General features: G+C 37.4%; 1 protein-coding gene and 1 long non-coding RNA gene across 5 annotated transcripts in view; one reads left to right on the top strand and one right to left on the bottom strand.

The window, feature by feature from the left end:
• ITGB1 (integrin subunit beta 1) overlaps positions 1-2565 on the bottom strand; it is a 44557-nt gene extending 41992 nt beyond the window's left edge. The window contains exon 1 of one of the 2 annotated variants that reach the window (XM_019741740.3): positions 2307-2565. The gene's annotated coding sequence lies outside the window, so the exon portion shown is untranslated. The remainder of the gene's footprint in view (positions 1-2306) is intronic. The other variant, XM_019741739.3, reaches the window with a different exon arrangement.
• On the top strand, positions 997-5874 carry LOC109452640 (uncharacterized). Of its 3 annotated transcripts, XR_016018375.1 has the most exons (3): positions 1531-1955; positions 3293-3467; positions 4130-5874. It is a non-coding gene; the product is annotated as an uncharacterized LOC109452640 (long non-coding RNA). The 3 variants fall into 3 exon arrangements; XR_016018374.1 differs by lacking the exon at positions 4130-5874 and having other exon boundaries at positions 997-1955; positions 3293-3614; XR_016018376.1 differs by lacking the exons at positions 1531-1955; positions 4130-5874 and adding an exon at positions 2703-3172 and having other exon boundaries at positions 3293-3614.
• The last annotated feature ends 9881 nt before the right edge of the window (positions 5875-15755 follow it).

Consider the following 15755-nt stretch of genomic DNA (forward strand, 5'->3'; position numbering starts at 1 on the left):
ATGAGTAATTTTCATTGTATAAAGTGACTAGATGTTCCCAGAGTTGCTTCTGGAGTTAGGAACTGATTGACACCAATACAGAACTATATACTTATTCAGTGACAGTATATTCAGGCAGATTTTGATTACAGTAAACAGAAAGTTAAGAAACCACATGATTGTTAAGATTACTAAATCGTGATTTTCAATATTATTGATTCTATACTTTCATGTACAGAATGTTGAAGGGGGGTTAGAAAACAATCTTAATGCAGAACTTAATATTCTTTAACATCAGCATTACAAAAACTTAAAATTTTAGTCTGTGTGAAGTCAACACAGATGACTTAATTTAGATTTTATTTGCTTTCTATTTACAGAAGTAAAGTATTAACCATATCCCGTTTTTTAAACTAGCATTCTAATAACATATTACATTTTATACTGAATATTAGGATAAGTAAAATGGCTTTCTCCTTAAATGCCTGTAACCACAATACCAATTTGTTTCATCTATTTTCTATTTATCTCTTCATCATCTTCAGTCACTCATTTAATATAGATCAATGAACCAAAATTATTTAAGAATATGATTATAGTGGTCCTCTTAGGTAAGTCTTGTCCCTTCTGGACTTCGATGTCCACAAATGTAGACTAGATAACTTCCAACTAAAATTCCTTAATCATTCCTAAAAGAGGTCTATTGTACAACCTATTGTAAAGGCTATATATAGTTTAAGAAAGATGGTTAATCAAAATTAATTTAGCATTTGTGATTTCTGTGCCATCAAAACCAAAAATAACAACTCAGTAATTCTAGACACCTAAATATCTATGTGCAATGCAGACCAAAATAAATCTTACCGATGATGTTATCAATTATATTTTGAGATAAAAAAATATATATTTTTAATATACCAACAAGGGATGAAAAGGAGTCAACTTTTATTAAGCATATACTCCAAGTGTTTTACATTTGATTTTCACAACTATACTTGATTGATGGTAACCTGTGATTCAAACATGGGCTCTGGAGCTAGACCCCACCGTTTCCCCACTCACTAGCAGGATGACCACAGGAAAATTACTTATGCATCTTGTGCCTCAGTTTCTTCATTTGCAAAATGGGGATAAAACAGCACCTACCTCTTTGGATCGGTTCCAGGAATAAATGAGAAAATACATACAAAGTGCACAGAGCTAAGTATGGTCCTCACTGTCGTTATTATGATAATTAATTAGTACCTTTATTATTAGTGTAGGCATTCAGGTTCCCATTTTAGAGATAAGGAAATGGAAGCCGAAAGAGTGTAATGTATTAGTTATCACACCAACCAGTGCTAGGTTTTGACTCAAAAGACCAAAATTGATTTTAAAAAAAATTACTTGGGCATTAAATACTGGTATTGTTAAAGATACAAGTTGTTTTTATGAAGCCTGAGAAATGACACGTAGAAAACGGTATCAGAACAGGACCGGCATTAAATCGTACGGAGACGAAGGGAGGGGCGCCCTTCCTGCAGCCTCTGCAGACTCTGGTGACTGACCGCTGAGGGACCCGACACTCCAGTGCGGCTTGTATTAATATTCAGTGAAAAAAACAAAACAAAAATACCATAGGCCATCACTGCGCCTTCTTCTTCTAGCGGTGCCAACTTTTGTTGGGCCCACCCCACACTCATCCCCCGCCAGAGGCGCTGAGAGCTGGCACCCAACTTCTGGAAGTTGGAAGGATGAACAATTTTCCTACCATGGAAGCTAATCGCTAAGTTGAATGTCGCTCAAAGAAAAAGCAGCCAGCCACCGAACAGAGACAAAGAGACACCGGCAAGATCGGTCAAAGTCCTGACACGCCCAGTCCTGAGGCCACTCGCTTCTTCACCTGCACGCTCGGAGTCGGAGGGTGGAATCGGCCTGGGATCCCTCATTCAACTGCAGAACCCAGGCCACGCGTCAGGCGAGGGTCGTTCTGAATGGTGAGTGTCTGAGTGGCCGGTGCGGCGCCCTGGCTATTCGCAACCAACCGTCTAGCCCCAAAGTGACAGCACCCAGGCCGGGGACCCTCCCCTCGGAACGCGGCGCGGGGGAAGAGGAGGTGCGGCGTGGAGGACCAGGAAAGGGGGCGTGAGGGTGGGCTCGGCGCCCCAGGGCTGGAATCCGCCGCCGCCGCCGCCTCCCCCCCTCGCCGCCAGCGGCCCACCCGGTCCGGTCCCGCCGTCCCGCACAAAGGTCTCGGCCAGGCCGCGGCTGGCAGCCTGAAGTCCGGCCGCACACCGGAGCCCGAGGCCGGCTCGGGCACGCCCGCACCTCCCACCCCAGGTCCCTACCTTCTCCGGGCGGCGTCCGGCCCCACGCGATCGGCTCGGGCCTACTGCTCCGCGGCTCCCGCTCCGCCTCTCCCGCGGGCTGGCGCGGCCTCCGGGGTGTCGGGCGCGGCTGGTGGGGGAGGCTCCTCCCCCTCGGGGGCGGGAAGCGAGGACTCGGGGCCCGGAGCCGCCTCCCAGCAGGAAACGACCCCACGGCCCCGCCTCCTCGGCCCGGCCCAGCGGGCTCCTCGGGCTGCCTCAGCCGCCCTCTCCCTCCGGAAACGCATTCCTTCCGGGCCGCGTCAGCCGCGCTCTAGGCGGGTGGAGGCGGAGGAGGAGGAGGAGGCAGGAAGCTCGAGGCCCGAGACAAAGGAGCTGGCCTGGGCGGGAGCGGTCCGGGACGGTGGGGGCGGGGGGGAGGAGGGCCGCGGGGGAGCGGAGGGAGGGGCCGGGACTATGCCAAGGCCTGCGAGGTGCCTCAGTTTCCTTTTCTGCTAAGGGGTGGGGTATTGGAGTGTGCACCAATGCTCTGGCGAGCTTTACTATCCTCCCATGAGAGGAGACTGGATGGGATGTAGGGAACCTGGTCCTGGACTCTTCCGCGGGTCTTAGCTTCTGCTTCCCCAAAGCCACATGTCTGTCTGACCAACCATCTAGTTTACCCAAGGCTGTCCCCGGAGCCCCTTCAGTCCCAGGCAGATGGAGACAGTCCCCCACCCTGCAGAGTTGTGGGCCCCCAAACGTTTTCCTCTCGGAAGGAAAACAGCTAAAGCCAATATTGTTTTTCTGGAGTGATAGTTTGCTGGACTTGTGTGTATGAGAAAATACTTGAGAAGGAGATGGGTGCCAAGAAAGACGGAAATGAGGAAAGTTTTAGAGAAAAACTGGTGAGTTGGGGAGCTGCTGTTGTTAATCTGGCTGTCCACTTGTGGAGAACAGCGATGAGAAGGAAAAGTTTCATCTTTAAAAATACAGTTTCTATTCTTGCTTTTTGTTTTTGTTTTCAGTAGGTGGAGATGGGGCCTGGAGAAGGAACGGTTTAAAAAGAAGGGAAACATTCATTATGAGAATGGCTGGGCACATTTTGATAAGAGGAGTGAAACCTGTACCAACCAACATCATATTGAAAGCCAGTAATTCAGAATATGCTGCTGGCAAGCTGAAAATGTGTGTTTCCACCTGGTGAGCTGCAGCACCGTGCTGGGTATAGAGCTCAAGTTATGAGATTTGTGAAACTGAAAGGTAGTGGTTAACTTGGGGGAGGTTAGAAGTTAGGATGCCCACTGGCTGCCAATCTTAAGAAAAAATAAAGTAATCCCACCTCTAGAACATTTGCACGTTGCTCATTAGCAAAATCAAATCTGTTGGTCAGATAATCTATGGCAGGGGTGTCAAAACTGCGCCTGCGGGCCAACTGCGGTCCGCAATCCATTGTTAATTGGCCCACAGCAAATTCCAAAAATATATTTAGTTTACTTAAATAAACCAGGTGAGGCAATACGTACTTCACCTTGAGTGGCCCGGCTGTTTGTGTATTTTACCACATATGGCCCTTGGTAAAAAACGTTGAAAAAAGTTTGGACACCCCTGATCTATGGAGACTTCTAAGAAATGAACTTGACTTTTCCCACTTCAGGGATGACCACGCTTAAGAGGCTAAAAGATGTTGCTATAATATCCCCAATGGTAAAGCTACCACCAAATCTCAACATTCTTTATTTTAAAAGTATTGGTTATATCACTGTTCAAAATTAATCAGAATTGGCCTGATCTCAGCATAGGAGACTATAGTTCAAAAGATAAAGCATAATTGATCCATGCTTGATTTGTATTATATTTCCCAGAATTTTCTTCCCTGTATGTGATGTGAGGAGGCAATATTTGCCACAAGAACATTATGAAGATCAACAACATGGATGGATCTAGAGGGTATTGTGCTAAGTGAAAGAAGTCAGACTGAGAAAGACAAATACCATGTGACATCATTTATATGTGGAATCGGAAGAACAAAATAAATGAACAAAGCAGTCTCATAGATACAGAGAACAAACTGATGATTACCATATGGGAGGGGGGTTGGGGGCTGGGTGAAAAAGGTGAAGGAATTAAGTACAAATTGGTAGTTACAAAATAGTCACAGGAATGTAAAGTACAGTATGGGGAATATTGTCAATGATGTAAAAACTAGTGTCAGGGGGGCACTAGACTTACCGGGGAGATCACTTCACAAATTATATAAATGTCTACTCGCTATGCTGTACACCCGAAACTAATGTAAGATAATATTGGGTATCAACTATAATTGAAAAACAAAATAGCCACAGGATGTAAAGTACAGCATAGGGAATATAGCCAATAATGTAATAACTGTACGTGGTGTCCAATGGGTAGTAGACTTATGGGGGTGATCACTTGGTTGTCTAATCACTGTGTTGTTTGGTACATGTGAAACTAATATAGCATGGCAATGGTGACGAGCATAAATTTTTTAAAAATTTAAAAAATTTTGAAGTTTACATTTGTACTCTAAATTAACTCTAAATTAATTTAGGGATAGTTTAATCATCTTTGTAATCTCAATGTCAAACACTCTATCAGGACACATAATAGGGGCTCAGCTAATTAATATTCGATAAATGAATAAATGGGTCCTTTTGCTCCCCTGGGACCAGGCCAGAACATTTGGCTAAACTGAAGTGTGAGTAGCCAAAGAAGTTATGTACAGAAGTTATGACCTTTTAGGAAAAGAGATATTAAAGAAACATGTTCTCTAAGAAATGCAATTTGGTCAGGAGTATGACTCTACTTGTGATTTTAAATTATTAATGGACAGTTAGCTAACTGAAATTTCTGAACACTCCAAACAAGGATTGGTCAGTCTTAACCAGGCTAAACAGGAAATCCTAGTAAGTACGATTAGTGCAAGTCTCATTGCTAGGTTATATCATACTAGAACATTTATTAGTACCATGAATTTAAGACAAATCATACTTTACACTGTCTCCCAATTATTATAAATTGCCTTCTGCCATCTTATAAGTCATGTCAAATCATTAAACTTGGCCTTTTCATTAGTTTTGGCACCATACTGCTATGTACTCTTTAAAATCTATCTTTATTCACCTACTGTTTTCCAAAGTAAAATTTCAGAGGTGCTCACCAGGAAAGACTTTATTGGATGCTCAGGTTCATTTCAATCAGTATTTAATCCCTATTTCTAATTAAAGGATAGGCTTACATAAATGAACTAATATTTAGGTACAAAAGTGGCAAAAGCCTTCTCTAGAAACCTGATGATCTCTTTCAGACAGTGAGATCACATTTTGCTTACTGATTTTTCGATCTAGTAGGTTGTATTAATCTCATGATGGTGGGATACAGGATTGGAAATGAGAGTGAGTCAGTGTTGGCTTTAGGAGTGGATAGCTGTCTTTCTCTTGTAGATTGAGCACTCTTGGTACTTAGCCTTTCAAGTATTATCCTGTCCAGTTAGCGACAAATCATCTCATGATAAATTGGAGACTTTTCAGTCTTTGAGAGTGGAAACAACCCTAAATAGTATAAACTTGTATGGGCAAATATTTTAGTACACGGTGGTTTATAAATCATTTTTCAAGTGCGGTAATCGTCAGAGGGCAAGAACAAAGGATGAACACCTGCATTGTGAGAAGTGTATACCCAAGACCAAATGTTTCTTGGTGTTGGCCATTGACTGGCACATTCTAGCACAATCCATACCAGATCATTTTTAAATAAGCAGGGTGACGTTGTGTCCCACTATGCCCAAGATAGCCCCAGTTTGTCCGTTGTCCAAGCATAATTATTAATAGCACCTCTTTATTCTCAGAAGTACATCCTGATATTGATAATAGGTTATATGGTCACCCTATAAATAAGAGCCTCCAGACAATGAGAAATGAGAAGAGTAATTTTATAAATTCAAAGGGGATGCATAAGGACACATTTCAAATCAGGTCCCAGGTTTATAGGTGAAGACCAATTCCAACATTTGATAAGGAAAGAGATTGTGTGGGAATGAGTGTGCTGGATTAGGCAGTTCCTATGAGATGAAGATTCCCTACTAAGAGATTTAATTAAGGAAATTCCTTGAAAAGTTACCTACCTGATTAATAAGACTTGGTTTTAAATGACATTGTCAATGTATGTGAAAGCTTCCAGAGTAAACTGATTGACAGTGGCTAGATGAGTCTTCAGCTACTTTTCTAAGAACTGTTTCTACAGAGTGACCAGATATGTTTTTCTCAAGTGCCACCTCTAGCTACTTAGAACCTAACTCTTTAAATATAAAAAAAAAAAAAAAAGAGAAAAAGATAGGTGGATGAGGATAAAAGGAATAGAAGTCTCTGATAATGTCCTATCATACTGATATGGAACTGCTTCTGAATCATAAGTAACCCCCTTTTCGTAAGAAACTAAAATCTCTATTAAAATGTGAATCTGTGTGCCTTGGTTTAAAAAGAAAAAAAAAAAAAGCAGCCCTGGAAATTATTGGCATTTTGAAGAACAAGAAGGGGTGATAGTGACACAATCCTTCGAGTTCCTCCTTCCTCTGTCTCCATGTATATAAATAACATGCAAATAATCATAATGCAGAGAAACTGGAAGTTTATTTATTTTGCAACTTTTACATTTTTGGCTTGGAGGCTTCAATTTAGGGAACACTCCTCAATACCCTCTTATGAAATTACCAGAGGAAAAATGCATGGTTTTACACAAGACAACACCCAACTGTGTATCTATGGTATGTGTCAGTTAATTTGACTACCCTGTCCAGAGACTTTAGTTAGTGCTTTATTTCTTTGCTTTTTAGAAGTAAGATGGAAAATGTCAGAACAGTCTGCCCTGCTTTAGGTGTGTGCCTTATAGCTTAGGCTAGCCATTAAATCTTTCCCTTTTGTAGATAGTAGTCGCTGGGTTATGGAATTGAATATGGGTCAGACAAGAGACTGCTTCCACTGGTTCTGCTTCCTGCTCTCCATATACAGCGGCCCCTTTTTCTCCTCCCCCTTTTCCTCCTCTCAGTTGGTGGAGTATTGCCTCTACTGGGCGTGAGCACACCCTGCCAACATTCAGATGCTGAACATTTTTAAGAGCCCAGAGGGAAAAGTGTTTTTAGGCAGCTCTTTTCAGTCACTGAGTTTCTTCAGCTGGAGAAGGGAATGTGCCTTCCCAAATAAGAATGAAGAATATGCCAAATATAAGCAGTTGAATAGCACTGGAGTTATTTTTAGGAACCAGGGTAACTCAGTACAGGAAATGATGGTGCTACCAACGGGTTATAACTAGTGACTATAAACAACACTTTTTTTTTTTTTTTTTTTTTTTTTTTACCTCATTTAACTACTTTTGAGTATCCTGAGAAAATTTGAATTAGGAGCAGCTTGATTTTAGGCCAGATTCATTAAGGAGTGGGAAGACGAGGTTATTTTAAAAGTATGTTTGGTAAGTAAAAGCACTTTCCTCTTTCCAAATTAATCACCATAACAACATATCTTCTAAGATAGAGTTCTTGCTGTGTGCCTATGTATGGGAAACCACAAATCCATGAACACTCTAAAATTCTAGACATCAAATTTCATTTGACATACAGATTTGCGTTTTTTTGCAGATATTTCTAGTTTTAATGGGATCTTTACCCCAAAACATTAAGAATAACTAAGCAAGATATAATTAGTCTCTCTATAGACCAGGAGCCTAAAAAAAATTTTTGTTGTTGTTGCCCCGGAATTTTGAGTTGTATGTTGATTAATTTTATCCAAAACAATTTTTTTGAATATCAGATAAACTACCAAATATGTTGTTATAATGAGATTTTTCATTGCAGTGTTATTTAACATATAGGAGGTAGAACAGAAGTATAATCTGTGATCAAACCACACAACTAAAGAGTGTGATGTTTGTGTTTCCTTTTCAAGGTAAAATAAATTTCAAAGAGAAACGAGAATTTTTTTATTTCAAATTTTCAACTTACAAACTAGGACATAAATGCCTCCAAATTACATCTGAAAATCATGTAGGTTAAAAACTGTTGTAAGTTTTTAATTAGATTGAGAACAATTCTGAATAAATTTTAGTTATGTTTCCTAAGAATATTTTCCTTATAGCACTCAGAACAACCAGCCCCGTGGCTCTTCTACTTTAGGATTTCTGCATTGTTGTAGGCTGATGTCATAGGCTTTTTACTCTATGATCACAAGAATTCCCTATTTAGAACTGCTAAAGGGTGTCACATACCTAAAATGTCAACTAAACTGTTTTTCTCTTAGAGTCAGAACATTGGCTATGAAAATGAAACACTTCAATTAAAATTTACCAGTAGAAAGAAAATATTTGCAAACTACATAGCTGATAAAGGACTGTTATCCAAAATATACAAAGAATTCTTAAAACTTAATAAGGAAACAAACTGGTTTAAAAATGAGCCAAAGACCTTAACAGATACCACACCAAAGGAGACATACAGAGGGCAAATAAGCATATGAAAAGATGCTCCGTGTCATATGTCATTAGGGAATTTCAAATTAAAGCAACAATGAGATAGCATTACACACCTTTTAGAGTGGCCACAATCCAGAACACTGACAATACCAAATGATGGTGAGGATGTGGAGCAACAGAGGTTCTCATTAATTCTTTGTGGGAATGCAAAATGGTCCAGCCACTTTGGAAAACATTTTGGCAGTTTCTTACAAAACTAAACATACTGTTACCCTGTGACGCCTAGCAGTTACCCTCCTTGGTATCCACCCAAAGGGGTTGAAAACATATCCACACAAAATCCTGCACACAGATGTTTATAGTAGCTACATTCACAATTGCCAAAACATAGAAGCTTCTAAGATATCCTTCACTAGGTGAATGGTTAAATAAACTGCGATACAACCAGACAACGGAATATTATTCAGTGCGAAAAAGAAATGAGCCATCAAGCCATGAAAGGACATGGAAGAAACTTGCATGCATGTTACAAAGTGAAAGATGCCAGTCTAAAAACGTTACATCCTTTTTATGAATCATGTACACAATTCCAACTAGATGATATTCAGGAAAAGGCAAAATTGATTAAATAAACTAATATATCCATGGCCTAAAATAAATAGCTCCTTAAAAAAGAATGAATTAGACCTGAATGTATTGATAGGGAAAGATATTTGATATATATTATGTGTGTGTAATGAAAAAATTGCAGAACACATTATGGTGTAATCCCTTATATGAAGTAGTATTAGTGACCCACATTTTATAGGTAAGGAAACTGAGACAAGAGAGGTTACATTGAAAAACTAGTACAGTATAGGACCAAGACTGGAACCCATACAGTCTGGATCCAGAGTCCAGATGTTTATTTACTGCACTTTACTGCCTCTGATCCCTTGTCTAATTTTACAGAGACGTGAATCCTGTTCCATCTCCACTGTGACTAGGCAGGAAGTCTGTAATTCTGATATTCAAGAATGAAAAGTCAATTGTTTTGCAGATATGTCATGTTCTCCAATACCAGCATTTTCATATATATCTATATCTATATCTATATCTATATCTATATCTATATCTATATCTATATCTATATATATAAAGTATACACAAGAAAGGAAAAAATGATCTCAAAATTGTAATACTCAAATATAATGATAACAAAAGACGAATACAAGTCATGTTTGACTTCTGCAATTACGAGAGGTGCTCAAAGTGGTTACCATCAGCGTAATTTTAATACAGTATTTTCCTTTTTTTATATGTGTATACATTTTTAGCACCATCTGTATGTATTTTATGTATATATGTATGTGTAAAAGGAAAGGATGACATGAGATTATCATTGTTACATATCAATGTGAACAAGCCTACAGGCATGCTATGGTTGTTCAGTCAAATCATTCCAAAGTTGGTCTGTTACCTAATTTTATTAGAGACCTTATAAGAGTCTATGTTTCTTAAGAATAGTGACCATATCATATGTGTTTGTATGTCTAACAATGCTTTACATATACAATTATATTGCTTCACTTTACATTTAAAATAAAATCACCACCCCTCTTCTTTGACATCATCTTAAACCATGTTCCCTTTACCCACAATACTTTAGCCACATTAACCTTCTTTCTGTTCCATAACTTTATCAAGCATGTTCCTATCTTGGACGTTTTGTCCTTGTGGTTTCCTCTGCCTGAAATGCTCTTCACATATCTCCTTCTTGTCAATTAGATCTCAGCTTAACTATCACCTCTTTAGAAGGTCTTCCCTATCCCCAAATTTAGAATGTCCTCCCTCCCCAGACACTCTGTATCACATTTGCCATATTTTAATTCTCTGCATGGCACTAGTGACTATCTGATTTTTTCTGTTTATTTTTTCTATGATTACTTTCTTCCTCCACAAAAATGCAAACTCCCTGGGAGCAGCTACTTTGTTTGCCTAGCCCAGCTCCCAGAAGTTCCTGGCACAGGTAAAGAGCAGAGAAATAGTTATTGAATGAATTAATACGTACTTATTACTTACGAGGTCTGACAAGTTTGCAAAATTGTTGCAATCATGTTGCTAACCTTTTTTGATATCTGAGGGATTATTCATTATGAATCTGTACCAACTGGACAACAGTTAACCAAGTTTACGATTTGGAAGTGCTGAAAAGGTGAAGTGAAAAAGTTAGGCGAAAACTACCTGAATATTTTGCCAATAATTCATGGCTCTTACATCACAATGCACCCGCTCACACGGCACTGTCTGTGAGGAAGTTTTTAGCCAGTAAACAAATAACTGTATTGGAACACCCTCCCTACTCACCTGATCTGGCCCCCAATGATTTCTTTCTTTATACAAAGATAGGGGAAATATTGAAAGGAAGACATTTTAATGACATTCAAGACATGAAGGGTAATACAATAACAACTCTGATGGCCATTCCAAAATTGCTAGATCTTATTTTTGGGAAACACGGTAGTTGTGGAGGGCGCTGCTCACGGGCCCATGTGGGAATCAAACCAGCAACCCTGTTGTTAAGAGCTCGCGCTCTAACCAACTGAGCCATCTGGCCACCCCCAAAATTGCTTTGAAGGGTAGACTAGGCTCTGGCATTGGTACATAGCTTCCCAAGGGAGCACTTCGAAGGTGACTGTAGTGATATTCAGCAATGAGGTATGTAGCACTTTTTCTAGGAGGAGTTTCCATACTTAATTTTCAGGCCTTATATTTAACAGCAGGTATGATGGTTATTTCAAAATCTTGTGAAGATTACAAAGTAACATTAAAATAAGATCTTAGAAAACAATTGTTTAGTGTAGCTTTTATTCTTAATTTTGCCCTTAAAAATATTCCATTTAACTCATGATAAAAACACTCAATAAATTAGGGATAGAAGAAAACTACTTCAAGATAATAAAAGCTATGTACAAAACTCCCACAGCTAACATCATACTCAATGGTGAAAGACTGAAAACTTTTCCTCTAAGATCACAAATAAAACAAGGATGCCATTTTCACCACTTCTATACAATGGAGTACTGGAAGTCCCTGCCAGAGCAATTAATCAAGATAAAGAAATCAAAGGCATCCAAATTAGAAAGGAAGTAGTAAAATTATGTCTGTTTGTAGAGGACACAATCTTATTTTTTAAAAACCCTAAAGATTTCACACACACACACACATGAAAGAAATGTTAGGACCAATAAACAAATTAAGCTATTAGTAGGATACTAAAATCAATAGACAAAAATTTGTTGTGTTTATATACAATAATAATGAACAATCCAAAAAGGAAATTAAGAAATCAATTCCATTTATAATCTCATCTTGAAGAATAAAATATTTAGATATAAACTTAAGGAGGTGAAATAATTGTACACTGAAAACTACAAAGTATTGCCCTACAAACTACAAAGAAATTTAAAAAGACACAAATAAATGGAAAACCATCACAACTTCATAAACTGGAAGACTTTATGTTGGAAAACTTATATTGTTAAGATGTTAATGTTACCCAAAATTGGTAACTGTAGTTACCTGCAATGAAATACAGATTCAATGCAATCCATATCAAAACCCAATGGCTTTTTTTTTTTTTTTTTGCAGAAATAGGAAACTTCATCCAAAAATCATATTGAATCTCAAGGGACATGGACTAGAAAAAGCAATCTTGAAAAAAGAAGACTAAAATTAGAGGTCTCACACTTCCTGCCTTTAAAACTTATTGCAAAGTTGTGGTCATAAAAATAGTGTATTACTAGCATAACGACAGACATATAGAGCAATGGAATAGAATAGAGAGCCCATAAATCCTTACATATATGGTCAAAGGATTTTTGACAAAAATGCCAAGACTATTCAATAGTGAAAGAATAGTTTCTTCAACAAATAGTATCGGGAAAACTGGATATCCATAAGCAAAAGAATGAAGTTGAATCCTTCCTTATAACATATAAAAATTAACTCAATATGCATCAAGGAACTAAGCATAAGACCCCAAACTATAAAACTCTTAGAAACATAGGGGAAATTTTTTATGACATTGGATTTGCAATGGTTTTTAAGGATATGACAACAAAAGCACAAACAACAAAAGTAAAAATAGGCAAATTGGACCACATCAAAAATATGAACTTCTGTATACCAAAGGACACAGCCAATAGAATGAAAAACCAACCTATGGATTGGGGAGAAATATTTGCAAATCATATATCTTATAAGGGGGTAATAGCCAGACTATATAAAGAACTTCAACAACTCAACAACAAAAAACAACCCAATTTTTTAAAAATGGGCAAAGATTTTAATAGACATTTCTCCAATAAGATATATATAAATGGTCAACAAGCATATGAAAAGATGCTCAATATCACTAGTTATTAGGGAAATGCAAATCAAACTCACAGTGGGATATCACCTTATACCCACAAGTATTGGAGAGGATGTAGAAAAACTGGATACTTTGTGAGTATTGGTAGGAATGTAAAATAGTACAGCCATTTGCATAGAAAAATTATGATGGTCCCTCAAAAAATTTATGATAGAATTACCATATAATCCAGTAATTCTACTTCTGATTATAGACCTAAAAGTATTGAAAGCAGAGTCTCTAAAGATATTTGTGTAACTATGCTCATAGCAGCATTATTCATAACCAAATGGTGGAAGCAATCCAAGTGTCCATTGACGGATGAATGGATAAACAAATTATATATATTTTCTTCCTTTCTAAGACTGAATATATTCCCACTGCATATGCATGTGTATGTATATATATATATATATATATATATATATATATATATATATATATATTCTGACATGTGTTACATACCACATGGAAGAACCTGAGGACATTTTGCTAACTGAAATAAGCCAGTCACAAAAATGACAAATGATTCCACTTATATGAGGTACCTAGAATAGTTAAATTCATAGTGACAGAAAGTAGAGGTGTGTTTCCCAGGAGCTAGGGGGCTGTGAAAATGGGGACTTGTAATAACAAATGGGCATATAGTTTCACTTTTGCATTATAAAGAGTGTTCTGGAGATTGGTTGTACAACAATGTAAATGTACTGAATACTGCTAATCTGTACACTTAAAAATGGCTAAGATGGTAAATTTTTTGTTTATTTTACCACAATTTAAAAGAAAATGTATAGTTCTTCCTTCTATACAATGAAAAAACTTAGAAACAATTAGTAACCTAACAGCAATAACATCCCTAGTGTTCAACCTTAGACCTCTTGTGTCCTACTGGAAATTCCTCATTAATTAGGTGCTTGGAAAATGATTAATTCCGAACCTGAAATAGGAAATATATAAGATATATTGAGATTATGTGTGTGTGTATGTGTGTGTGCATGCATGTACATGTGCCAAAAACCAAGGAAACTATCAAGGATTAATTCAGTTATATCAAAAAGACACAGGATCCAGCTTGAAAAACTCTTCCAACTGTCCAATATGGGAAAATTTGAGTGTCAAAGAGGAAAAATGACTGCGATTGATTCAAATACACTGCATTTATAAAAATTTGTGATTTCATTCTTTCTAAGAATGAAAAAGCATAAATGGGTAAAAATGTAAAAACAATAATGTTTAAAAAAGAAACAAAGAAAATCCTCTTTGGTCACTATTAGAGGTGGCAAACCAAATTCAGCACACATTAAAATGATCATTCACTATGATCAAGTGGGATTTATCCCTGGGATGAAAGGATGGCTCAACATACACAAATCAGTCAATGTCACATTAATAGAATAAAAGAAAAGGATCATATGATCATCTCAATAGATGCAGAAAATTCATTCATGATAAAAGAAACTTAACAAATTAGTCATAGAAGGCACACATCTCAACATAATAAAGACCATATATGACAAGGCCACAGTTAATATCATACTCAATGGTGAAAGGTTGAAAACTTTTCTTCTAAGATAAAGAACAAGAAAAGGATGCCAACTCTCACCACTCCTATTCAACAGAATACCCCAAAATTCTAGCTAGAACAATCAGGCAAGAAAAGGAAATAAATAGTATCAGAATTGAAAAGAAAGAAGTTAAGTTATCTCTATAGATGACATGATTTTATATAGAAAATCCTAAAGACTCAACCAAAAAACTGTTAAATCTAATCAATGAATTCAGTAATGTTGTAAGATACATAATTAACATTCGAAAATTAGCATTTCTGTATACTAACAATGAATTTTCTGGAAAAAAAAAGGATCCCCTTTACGATAACATCAAAAATAATAAAATACTTAGGAATAAATTTAACTAAGGAGGTGAAAGATCTGTATGATGAAACCCACAAGACACTGAAAGAAATTGAAGAAGACATAAATAAATGAAAAGGTATTCCATGTTCATGGGTTGGAAGAATTAATTTTGATGAAATGTCCGCACTACCAAAAGCCATCTATAGATTCAATGCAATCCTTATCAAGAATACAATGGCATTTTTTACAGAAGTAGAGAAAAAACACTCGTAAAATTTATATGGAACCACAAAAGACCCTGAATAGCCAATGAAATCCTAAGGAAAAAAGAACAAAACACAAGTCATCACACATCCTAATTTCAAGCTATACTATAAAACTATAGCTATACTATACTATAAAAGAATGTGATACTGGCATAAAAACAGACAGCTAGACCAAAGAAACAGAATCCACAGCCCAGAAATAAACCCAAGCATATACAGTCAACTAATATTTGACAAGGGAACCAAGAATACTCAACAGAGAAAAGTCAATCTCTTTGATAAATAGTGCTGGCTTAATTGGATATTCACATGTAAAAAGAATAAAACTGGACTCAACTTACACAACCCACAAAAATTAACTTGAAATGGATTAAAGACAAATATAAGATCTGAAACCCTGAGACTCCTATAAGAAAACATAGTAATTAAGATAATTGACATGGGTCTTAGTAATGATTTTTCAAATATGTATGACACATAAAACACAAGCAACAAA

The sequence above is a fragment of the Rhinolophus sinicus genome, chromosome 1 (genome assembly GCF_057876585.1).
Source record: "Rhinolophus sinicus isolate RSI-liver-muscle chromosome 1, RSI-T2T, whole genome shotgun sequence".
In the NCBI taxonomy this organism is placed as follows: Eukaryota; Metazoa; Chordata; class Mammalia; order Chiroptera; family Rhinolophidae; genus Rhinolophus; species Rhinolophus sinicus.